The 10,502-nt window shown below is 36.2% G+C and overlaps 1 pseudogene; it reads left to right on the plus strand.

Moving 5' to 3' along the window:
* LOC102957456 overlaps positions 1–8,133 on the plus strand; it is a 32,676-nt pseudogene extending 24,543 nt beyond the window's left edge.
* Positions 8,134–10,502: the final 2,369 nt, after the last annotated feature.

The raw sequence follows: 10,502 nt of genomic DNA on the forward strand, positions 1-10,502 counted from the left end.
GATATTGATGCGATTATAAAGTGTGATGGTAGAAAGGGGTTGCTAAATGGACCTCATGGTTTTGTCATTTATTTCACTAAAAGTTATATTTTTATACCTATTGTATACCATTATATTTGTAGTCATAGTGGTGATTTTGGTAGGCTAGAAATATGAAGACAAAAGGTGGCTTCAACCTGCAAAAGCTTACTATTTTACTTGTTATTTTAAAATATTATATCACATTTGAGAAATATTTCTTTTAATGTCAAGGACAAGGATACTATTATACCGCAGGTACTAGTCAAGCAATTAAGAAAGAGACAACATAATGGGTAAGCATTTTAAAAAGTTGACACAAAATTATCATTAGTTTTCAATATTTTTGTACGCTTGAAATTCTAAAAATAATTATATGTAAAATTAGTACAAAAAGTGAGATAATTTTGTGAAGTGGCTAAGTATAAAATTAATATGCAGAAAAAAAGAGCCTGCATGATTGTAAATAATAATCAGGAGTTACGATGGATGGAAAACAAGACAGTTTAAAGTACTTAAGAATAAATTTAAGAAGAAAAGCAGAAAATCTGTATGAAGAAGAATGTAAAATACCGATCAAGGGCAAGAAAAAAAATCATCATAGGAATGGAAGAGCTTGGAGAAGACATAAAGCTCCATGCATGTGGAGCTCCATTCATTGATTCCATTCATATGACTCTCATATTATTCCAGTTCTCCAGAGAAACAGAAACAATACAATACATGCCTAAATAGGAGATTTATTGTAAGTAATTGGATCATATGATTACACAAGTTAATGAGTACAAAATACACAGTGTGAGTGAGCAGACTGGAGATCTAGGAGAACTGGTGAAGTCAACCAGCTGTTTTCTGGAGAATTGGGAGGCTGGCCTTTTTGTAACATGCAAGACTTCAACTGATTGGATGAGGCCCATCCACACTATGAAGAACAATCTGCTGTACTCAGAGTTCACTAAATTAAACATTAATGTCATCCAAAAAACACCTACCAGGTGGACAAATAAAATTAATCATAACTTTGCTCTCTCTCTCTCTCTCTCTCTCCCTCTCTTGAGAGAGGGGAGGGGCAGAAGGAGAAGAGAGAGAATCTCAAGCAGGCTCCACACCCAACACAGAGCCCAATGCCAGCCTCAATCTCAGGACCATGAGATCTTTCATGACCTTAGTGGAAATCAAGTGTCAGATGCTTAACTGACTGAGCCACCCACGTGCCCCTCTCAGTTTTTGAGTAGTTTCCTTTTTTTCAGTGTTTATGAGATATATAATATTGCATAAATTTAAAGTGTACAAAATGTGCTGAATTGATGCACTTAAATGTTGTGAAATGATTACAACTATAGCATTAGCTAACACCTTGCATCAACTCACACAATAACCTTTTTTTCTAATGATGAGATATTTAAGATTTACTCTCGTAGCAACTTGCGAGTGTACGATACAGTATGGTTAAGTATGGTCATCTGACTTTATATTAGATCCCTGAAAGTTATTCACCTTATAACTAAATGTTTTACCCTTTGACCAGCATCTCCCCCTTTCCTCCACCCCCAGCTTGGCAACTATATTGTGCCCTCTGCATGTAGGAGTTTGGTTATAATTTTTTTTTAATTCATGAAAAAAGATCTGTTTACCAACATGATTCAGTACATCTTATTTCACAATTGTAATAGTTCTTTCAAAAGGTGGGAACAAAGACGTCTGTTGTAATATAATCTTGTGAAAAATAAGATGAGAGTAGAAGTCATTGGAAGAGCCTCCTAGGAAAGTCCTGTGTAAGAGAAGGGCCTCTCACTGGCATGCCCTTTCACTTATTCCTAAAATGAAGATGGTGGTGGTAAAGCAGCTGTTATGTAACCATGAGGTGACAAGATGAAGGATATAAACCACCATCCCAAGATGACTGAGTGGAAGTTTTGACAGTACTGTGTCACTGACCACATTTTCAAACCACCATATTGGCCCCAGATCAAATACTTTTCAGTTCTTGTTACATGAGAAAAATTAAAATCAATTTAGATACGATCATTACTTAGATCTTCTCATACATTCAGACAGGTTGATGTCTAATATAGAAAAGTGCATTGCCTTGTTTTAGTTACCTTATTTAGTTAGGTCAATTGTCCTCAATTATCCCTTCTCCATCTTCACCAAGGTTGTCCCTTAGGACGGTCTCAGACAGTCCAAGTCATGGTGACCCATGGTCACCCTGGTAAATAAGGGAAAGACTTCAGAGTGTGTGCCCCTGCATGTTCAAGGCAAACCTAGACTTATTTCAGCAGTATCCATTTGAAAAAAAAAGATTTGTAAAAATCATACAAATTTTTACAGCTTATACCAGGATACTCCTCTGTCCTTTTAGAGTCTGGAATGATGACTATTGTTCTCATCCCTTCTCCTGTTAAAATTTTCTCCTGGCTGTAATTCAGCTAAACCAACATAGCATAGCTATTTTTAGTTGGAATCGCTTTTATGTGATTTCCCCCCCTTCTTTTCACAATGAACACATTAGTGTCCAAAGACACTAATATTTAGGAAGTTTTTCTAAACATTTCACAGATTTTTCTCTCAGCTTTAGAATAGATGGGAGCCATTCAGAGATTGAGAGAAACTAAAGTTTTGCACATTTTCCAACAAAAGAAATTATAATAAAAAATTAGTTATGAGCAGAAACATCGTTTCTTGCCTGTTAATTATCCATGTTCAAATCCAGTTAAAAATACCTCACCCACTGTATTCTTTATTCCTTATTTTTATCCAGAGAATAATTAATGTTGTAATATGCTGTAAAGAAAGGCTGCTGTCCTATACCTTTTTGAAGGAATGAAAGCTGAAAACGGGGTGAAAATGATTTGTTTACCTCGGTTCGAGGTGAAATTGCTTTAATTTTTCCAGCTGCATTGCTGCAGTAATTTAAAAGCCTGAGCACGTCTCTCTGTATCATTAAAACAAAACTGGAATTAATACACAGCCCACTCAATCCATACCATAAAGCAGTCAAGGAAATGCTGATGGTGGTTGAGCTATTGATACCTGGTTAGGTTTTATAAACTAATAGAGTATATATCGTCAACAATAATGCTGATAATGAATTGATGATGTTACACTTAAACAAAGAAAACGGCTTGCCTGAAACATTAGCTATTTGAGAAATCACTGTTTCTTTCACTTCATGCCTAAAGCATGGATATGGGCGGGGAAAATAGTACCCACGAGAGGAGATACTATCACATCAGTAACCTCAAATGCGAAATGTGTCAGCCAGATAGAACATTTGGGTTCTACAAAAGCATTGTTAGAACATACCATTTTCTGGTGGGGATGTGTTAATTTTAAGTTCTCGGCATTACAGACAAAGCTCCCTCTCTACAAAACTATCTCTGTTTTGAATAGTGTAAGGAGCCTCGTATTGTTTTGTACACCTCTCCTTTAAGGTGTGTGTGCGTGTGTGTGTGTGTATACAACCCAACAATTTCAATTCTATAGATATCTATAGACAATCTGGCATGGGTGCATAGAAGACATATATAAGAATGTTTTTTGTAATATCTAAAAAAAGTGGAAACAGCCTAATGTCATCAATAATAGAATGATTAATCATCATACATTCATTCAATGAATAGTATGCACAGTGAAAATAAATCAACAAGCCATGCGTGTCAACCATGAAGAATCTTAAAAATGTAATATTAAGAAAAGGAAGCGAATTATGTTTGAAACTTTATGGTATCTTCACAAATGCATAAAGTTCAAAAGCAGACAGTTAAACAATACAGCTCAAAAGAATGCTCGACATGAATTTAAGGAGAACAGCTGCTTGTAGGGAGCAACTGTAAGGGGTATGATGAAAGAGGGGTAGAAAAAGGCTTCCAAAATACAGTAAATATTCACATTTTTTATTTTTTTGGTGGAAACAGAAGTGTTTCTTACGTACAAAATGGAAATCATATATAAAATGTAAAACACTGTTATTGGCTCTCTTTTCCTCTCTTTTCATGATATCATGAAATAAATTTTCACAAAGTGCCATATATTACTATTATTCCATTTTCTGTAAAGCCAAGCTTAGGCACATATTAATATTGCCAAGGTCACAGAGAGTGAATTGCTTAAGGTATCACAGCTGGCAGTTTTCAGAACCGTGATCCAGACCTTCCTAATTTGAGGGCAAAGAAAATGCCCTTAATGCCATGATTATAGACACTCTGCCCTCATTGCCACATCTAAGCACATGCATGATTTTAATGTGGTTGCAATCATTTTACATCCTGAATTTTAGGTAACATTGCATTCAAGAAAGTAGTCTGCATCATTAATAGCTTTTGAAAATATCCATAATATTGGTTACACATTATTTAATCCTGTCCTGCCATACTTTATTTAAATAACTTGTTTATTTCCAATGCCTCAATATAATATTGTTTGGGGGACATCCTTAAACATATCCTCTATTTTTACAGCGTAATTTGTAGAAATGTAATTACAGTAAAAAGTACATATTTTTAAAATTCTAATTGCTCTCTAAAGAATCTTTTATCAGTCAGTATTCTCACTAGCAGTTTATGAGAGAACAAGCATTTCGAAAATTTGAGGAGCCTCTGGGTGGCTTAGTTGGTTGAGTGCCCAACTTAGGCTCAGGTCATGATCTCACTGTTCCTGAGCTCAGCCCCGCGTCTGGCTCTCTGCTGTCAGCACAGAGCCTGCTTCAGATCCTCTGTCCCCTCCCCCCAGCCCTCCCCCACGTGGGCGCGCGCGAGTGCTCACTCGTGTGTGTGTGTGTGTGTGTGTGTGTGTGTACACTCGTGCGCACTTTCTGTCTTAAAAATATTTAGAAAAGAGAAAATTTGACACCTCATGATCACATTTGTTTTCATTTCATCCGCATACATTTAATAAACAACGATTTGGAATTTTTATATTCTTACTGATCTTCCTTTCTTTTGATGATCTTGTACTTCTTTTCTGTAGATGTATTACCATTTGCATTTGTGTTTGATAAGATAATTTTCCTTAAAAAAGATACTAATTCTTTTTCATGGTTGTCTAACTGTTTTGCTATTGTACATATATCATTTAATTTTGCTTTTGACTTTGTGTTTTTATAATCTTTAAAAATCTATGTCGCTTTAAAAGAATTTTAATATGTTTAGGAAATACTTTCCTTCACAAAATTCCATACATAGACACATCTTTTTCTTTATATTTTTTAAATTATAAGTTCAGATGTAAGATGTGAATGACATTTTTTATATTATTTCTTAATTTTTTGACAATGTTTTGTACTTTTTTTAAATTTTATTTTAGAGAGAGAGAAAGTATGAGCCACAGAGAAGTACAGAGGGAGAGAGAGAGAGAGGGAAAGGAAGAGAATCTTAAGAAGGCTCCCTGCTCAGCATGGAGCCTGACTTGGGTTTAATCCCATGGCCCTGGGATCATGACCTGAGCCAAAATTAAGATCCGAATGGTCAACAGACTGAGCCATGCAGGTGGCCCAAATTTTCAGCAATGTTTGACTATCACTGAATTTAATTAATTTGGGTATTTTAAAACTTATGCATAGGGGCGCCTGGGTGGCTCAGTCGGTTGAGCGGCCGACTTCGGCTCAGGTCATGATCTCGCGGTCCGTGAGTTCGAGCCCCGCGTGGGCTCTGTGCTGACAGCTCGGAGCCTGGAGCCTGTTTCAGATTCTGTGTCTCCTTCTCTCTCTGACCCTCCCCCATTCATGCTGTGTCTCTCTCTGTCCCAAAAATAAATAAAACTTAAAAAAAAACATATATATATATATATATATATATATATATATATTATGTACACATTGGTCAATTTCTGAGCTGTCATTCTTTTCCACTATTTTCTCTGTCAACTTTTGCCCCAAGGACCTTTAAATCGTCAACCCATCTATCAATTTTTGTATCAATACTATATTGTTTTTTAACATATTGGTAGACCAAATCATAATTCTTTTGGTAGAAGATTCTATATTTCTAGAATATTCAGCATTATAAATTTAGTAGCATCATCAATTTGCACTGCACTCCATTTTCAATTCTTCACCTAGCAGCCAGGGTGATCCTTGAATAAGTTGATCACATTTCTCAGTGTAAATATTCTAGCACGTGTTTTACCTCATTTTACAATTTAAACTATGCGTAGGTTACACATCCTCATGGGATATGACCACTCCACTTTGGCCCCATTTTTGGACCTAATTCTCCTTTCTCTCATTTTGCTATAGTCACTCTGGCCTTCTTTGTATTCTAGTGACAAACTAAGTATATGTCTTTCCATACAAAATACAGTTGAAATTTCATAGTTTTCAGTGTGTCTGTGCTTATGGCAAGAGTAATTTGGAGGAGAATAAACCAGCTAGCTCTTTCAGTACATTTTAATCAGAAAATACTTCACAAAATTTATAGATCTTAAACTGATGTTGGCATTAATTTAAAATAATACTACAGTTGTTTTCAAGTATTCCATGAACTAAATGTGAAATAAATTTGTAAACAGATAATAACTAAAGTCCCTGGGTCAAAAGCTGATCACAAAAATGCTATGGAATTTGGGAGTGACTATAAGCCCAGTTGATAATCAGGGACAGGAGAAACTCAGAAATATGCCTTAGCCCAAGAATTTTGGAGATATTAGCTATATCACACAAGTCTCACCCTCAATTTTGTTATGGCAAAACCTATAATGCAAACACATCCAATAGTCATATTCTGTGAATGTCCCTGTGTGGATTAAGCAGAAGTCACTAGCTAGCCCAAACAGTTAGAATTTTGTTTTTCTTATTAATCTTCAAAACAAATGAAAAAGGAAATTATCAGGCTTTGTTTATGGATGAAAAGCGTAACAAACAAATTTTCTATGCCTCAAGTATCTTTATTGGGCATAAATTTTCCTAAGCAAAACCTCAGTTCTTTAAAAAAAAAAAGTTGTTTAATGTTTATTTATTTTTGAGAGAGGGTGAGCAAGCATGAGTAGAGGAGTGGCAGAGACAGCGGGAGACAATACAAAGCAGGCTCCAGGCCCTGAGCTGTCAGCACAGAGCCCGAAGCAGGGCTGGAACTCAGAGTCTGTGAGATCATGACCTGTGCCGAAGTCCGACATTTAATCGACTGAGCCACCCAGGAACTCAGCAAAACCTCAGCTTTTAAGAGACATTCTCTTTTTTTTTTTTTTTCATTTTGATTAACTAAAATTCATTTGTAATTCAGGCTGTTATTCCAACAGAAGAAAGTAATTTAATCTAAGTTAGTTGAGGTATTTTTTGTGTGTATCCAAGGATCCACTCTCACAATATCTCCTTTCCTCAGGGCTCATATGTACTTCATGGTAGGAGTAGATTACAAAAAGGGCATTTTATCATCATCATCCATGTGGATATGGGCTAGGCACCCAAGTCCACATCGGTTCTGAATTCATGAGGCCAGGGAGATCAAAGCCGTGATATTTGGTCTTAATTACGTGGCCACTTTAGAGCCTGCAATTTTTCAGTTATTTTGATGGTCCAGTAGAGGACATGAAAATGATATGTGACATCAAAAGCTAACATTAAGTGTTGCCATTGGTTGCAGCCGGAGCAGCTAGAGGGGTCACGGCCAACAGCGAACACACCTTCATTGCCGTCAAGCCCAATGGGGTCCAGCACAGCCTTGTTGGGGAGATCAAGCGTTTTCAGCAAAAAGGATTCCATTTTATTGCTATGAGATTAATTCAGGCTTTTTAAGGAACACTGCATTGACCTAAAGAACTGACCATTCTTTGCTGGCCTGGTGAAGTCCATGCAATCAGGACGTGTGGTTGCCATGATCTTAGAGGGACTGGATGTGGCAGAGACAGGCTGAGTGATGCTCAGGGAGACCAATCCTGTGGGCTCCATACCTAGTATAATCTGTTGAAACTTGTGCATCCAAGCTGGCAGGAGAAGCTTATCCATGCAGCAATTCCATGGAGATTACAGAGAAGGAGATTGGCTTGCGGTTTCAGCCTGAGGAGCTGGTAGATTACAAAAGCTGAGCTCAGAACTGGATCTATGAGTGGCAAGAAAGCAGACCTCAGTGCTTTGCCCATTCCGTTCCCTGTCCCTTCCAGGGGCAGGGGACCAGGCTGTAGCAAATCTGGTTATTTTTGATAACTTCCTTGTAAACTGGAAGGGGACTCTTGGAGCTAGAAGTACTGCCTGTATGGTATTATGTGCTACTGTCAGATTAAAATGTTCATCCCAATGTTAAAAAAAAAAAAAAAAAAAAAAAAAAGCTAATGCTTGATAAATTTTGTTTCTGAATTTTTACAAAGTAGGGTTCCATTCTGGGAGATGGGAAACAAGTAAAAGGCAAGAAAAACTATTGAGAATGAAAAGGTAATTCATCAGTCTCAGTTTGAAATGAAACTACTGAAGAACATAAAATCAAAGATGAAAGCTATTGTTTTTCCAATTTGTGGTTTGTGGCATTGAATAAAACTAGCCTGATTGTAATACAAGCGGCCAGAATGTCAACTGAACTGTAGTTGTACTTGCCACCTTTTGAATTTATCTACCTATGGAATCTCCACCAAGTATCATCTTGGATATATGATAGAATATATGGTTTCATATGTGTATATATTAATAACCAACAAATATCTACATATAAACCTAACACATCTGAAAATCAAATGAGCTGAAAAAGTAGTTCTCAATACTCAAGTGCCCTTTGAATCCTACCGCCTTTCCTCTAATATCAAGTACATTTCTAAATTTTGTGCTTATGACTCTTCTGCTTTTAAAAATAGTATTACTGGGGCACCTGGGTGGCTCAGTCAGTTCAAGTGTCAACTTTTGGTTTCAGCTCAGGTCATGATCTCATGGTTTTGTGAGTTCAGCCCCACATCGACCCGCTTAGGTTTCACTCTCCCTCTGTCTCGCTCTCTCTGCCCCTCCCCTGCTCATGCTGTCTCTGTATCTCTCAAAAAATAAATGAATATAAATGATAAAAGTATTAAAAATAGTATTACTATAAATGAGTGTTTTTAAATGTAGTACTGTTACATTTTGTATGTGTTGAATTTTGTATCCGTAATATTATACTAAATGGATTATTACCTTTTGCTTTTTTCACTCAACACTGAAAATTATTTTCAAGTTTTATTTTTTAATTCATTTTTAGAGAAAGCAAGCATGTGAGAGGGGGAGGGGCAGAGAGAGAGGGAGAGAGAGATTCCACGCAGGCTCCATGCTCACAGGGCAGGGCTCAATCTCATGAACCACAAGATTATGACCTGAGCCAAAATCAAGAGTCGGCTGTGTAACTGACTGAGCCACCCAGCAGCCCAACATTGGATTTTTTTTTGACATTTATCTGTTATTTTACACATATCTACTCGATCGTTCTCAACGCCATAAATATTTCATTGGATAGATATTGTACAATTTTTAAATCTATTCTGACATGTTCTGCATGATATTACTTTGGAACTTTTTTGAGATATGCTTTTTATCTAAATGCAAAAAAAAATCATAATTTTGTTCATAAGCAGGGGTGCTCTTGGGCAAAAAAATGACTGAATTGACTATTACGGATCAATGATTCTATGAATTATAACCTACTCATCTTCCCTCTCTGATTTCATGTTCTGGAAGCAACCTTATCTGTTTTCTTCCTAGGTAGATGTGACTATGGGGAGGCATCAGTCCTGCCGTCATGAGGATCCCAACCTGTTTGTCAGAATTACTTTTCTCCTTGTAACCAACAAATGGAACTTGTACTTTATATGTCAGTCTCTTGTGAATCTCATGATTTGGGGCTGGTATAAGCTTGCTCCAGAGATATCAAATCCATTTTCTGGAATGGCAAACCCAAGGATCAAAACCCTGGGTCTAAAGTAATTTTGTGTCTGTAGTAATCCGTCCATCTCCCTTGTTACTTTGCCGCACAATTTGTCAGAGTTTTCCTTCCCTGAAAATTACAGGAACAGTGACGCTAGCTTTACGCACAGAACTCAATTGCATAATTAATAAAGTGGTATATATGACCAAAACAAATAAATAAAAGTCTTCGTTAGGTAATACATTGTACTATCTTTATTCTTACAAGATTTAGGTCAGCTTCAATATGCATTAACACACAATGAAAATTTCTTTTCTTCTATTTATTTTTTTTGTTTCTTACTTCTTTTCTGTTTGTTATTTTCCTCTCTCATTTACTGTTACTTTAATTGGCTTTCTGTGTTGGTAATTGAGAAAAGTTAATAAGATTTACATTTACATTGTGAAGGGAAAGCAGTAGAAAATAATCATATGCTATTTTAAAAATTAATATGTATTGTGCTAATTCATCAGATAAAGAGTGGCAAAAATCTGTTGAAACCTGAGAAATAATTAATGTCATTCAAAGATAATTGGTGGGAGCCAAGATAATTCCTAATTAATAATTGACAGTTAAGTAGAACCAGATAAAGTAAAAAAGTATGTTGTTAGTTCAAATTCTGAAATAGGATTTTAT

Source organism: Panthera tigris, chromosome D2, assembly GCF_018350195.1.
Source record: "Panthera tigris isolate Pti1 chromosome D2, P.tigris_Pti1_mat1.1, whole genome shotgun sequence".
In the NCBI taxonomy this organism is placed as follows: domain Eukaryota; kingdom Metazoa; phylum Chordata; class Mammalia; order Carnivora; family Felidae; genus Panthera; species Panthera tigris.